The sequence below is a fragment of the Penaeus vannamei genome, chromosome 2 (genome assembly GCF_042767895.1).
Source record: "Penaeus vannamei isolate JL-2024 chromosome 2, ASM4276789v1, whole genome shotgun sequence".
Classification (NCBI taxonomy): Eukaryota; Metazoa; Arthropoda; class Malacostraca; order Decapoda; family Penaeidae; genus Penaeus; species Penaeus vannamei.
Window position 1 is genome coordinate 31,944,477 of NC_091550.1, and position 2,393 is coordinate 31,946,869.

Here is a 2,393-nt window from a genome sequence, read left to right on the forward strand (position 1 = left end):
AACCCTACGGTACGCTAATAAACACTACAGCAAGACAACTAAACACTCCAGGGACACCATCCTTCTCCTGCTACTCCTTTGCAGTGATACCGGCGCTAATGTTAACCCTGGCCCTTACCGCCCCAAGTACCCGTGCATGATCTGCACGAGGGCTGTCAAATGGGGCCAGAGGGCCATCTAGTGCGATAACTGCTGTGAGAGATCCAAGCATGCTGGCTGGTATCATATCAGCTGCATCCTTCACACAGTTACACACGGGTTTGGTTAACAAAAAATAGCCTAGCTTCATCAAATCCTCCATTCTTACAAACCTGACATTATAATAGGTACTGAGACATGGTTGACTCCTGACAATGACTACTGAAATTTCCCCCCCTCCCTTTAACATGACTGCAGTACGTAAGACCGCTCGACTGACGCTGGCATAGGTGGCGGTGTTCTCATCGCCACCAAACCAAAACTAACTGTTAAACCTAGACCTGACCTTGACACGGACTGTGAAATCGTCTGGATCCAACTCCAACTCTATAACTGTAAATCACTCCTTCTTGCCGCTTTCTACAGACCGCCTTCTAGTAACACAGAATACCTACAAAAGCTTGAACTATCTCTAACACGCATAAACGCAGACAAAAACATATGGCTCACAGGCGATTTCAACCTCCCTGACATAGACTGGACTGCTCTGTCCCCTAACGATCCCCCACTCACCGACCTTGCGGACCCCATCATTCCCCACACAAACAGACGCCAACTACACGACACGTTCATGGACATCATAAATACTCACTCACTCTCGCAAACAGTACTAACACTCCAACACGAACACAAATCATGACACGTCCCAATGGCGTCGGTAACCCTCACACCACCTCACACATTCTAGATCTTTTCCTCACGAACAACGTGCTAGACATAACAAACACCAAGGTTATCCCAGGACTTAGTGACCATGACATCATCCTCTTTGACGCAGACCTCAGACCTACCAGACAAAAACAGAGACGCAGACCAATTTTCCTCTTCTCTAGAGCTGACTTAGATGCAATCACACAGGACATCGCCAACTTTAGCACAGACTACTTTTCTACTGATCCCCACTCAAGACCATTCACCTCCAATTGGGATAAACTTAAACTCGCCATACTTACATCCATGAACAAACACATCCCACAGAAAACACCTTTAAGTAGACATACACTTCCCTGGTTCTCCAGGGAGCAACGCAGACAACATAGCAAAAAACAGCGACTCTACAGTCGCGCGGAAACATACAACACAACAGAAAATTTGACTTCCCCCCCCCCCCCCCAAGAACATAAAGAAAGCAGAACACGAACATATTTCCACCTACCTCGCAAACAACATCAGAAATAACCCTAAACACTTCTTCAAATTCTTTAAGTCGCGCAGACAGGACACAACGGCGATCACAACCTTGAAAGACTACAACAACACTCTTGTAACTGACCCAGAACTCAAATCACAATTACTCAACACACACTTCCAGTCTGTTTTCACACACGAAGACGATAATATACCTAATCCCGCCGCTTGACTATAGACATAATGAAACTAATGACTACTCTTGACACAAACAAAGCCACAGGACCAGATCAGATTCCCGCCTTAATCCTCAAGTCCTGTGCCCCTGTCCTTGCCCCCATCCTTCAATCTATCTTTTCCCAATCACTCGCCTCATTCACCCTACCAACTGACTGGCTTTGTGCAAATATCACCCCCCTCTTCAAGACAAGCGACAGAACTGACCCGACGAATTATCGCCCCATCTCTCTCACATCGATCGTCTGCAAAATTTTTGAACACATAATACATAAACACATAAACACATAATGAACAACATTGATACCCACAACATCCTTACAGACTCACAACATGGTTTTCGGTCCAGACGATCATGTGAGACCCAACTAATCACCACTCATCCTGACATTGTACGACAATTAGACAGACGTGACACCAAACAAGTTGACGCCATACTACTTGACTTTGCCAAACCATTTGACAAAGTTCCCCAAAGTTCTCTTCTGGTGTCCCACAAGGCACCGTTCTTGGCCCCCTTCTTTTCCTTCTGTACATAAATGACCTTCCACTTTCGACTCCTAATTCTTCTACTAGACTTTTTGCTGACGACAGCCTTTTGTTACGACCTATAAAGACTGAAGACGACTGTAGACTCCTCCAACAAGACATTGACGCGCTTGAACAGTGGGAATGGCTATGGCAAATGTCCTTTAGACCCGATAAATGCAAAGTTCTCCATTTCACAAGATCACACATACTTATCCACTACACCTACACCTTACACAACCATCCCTTAACATCTACAGGAACTCACAAATACCTCGGTATTCATCTTTCCAACAATCTCA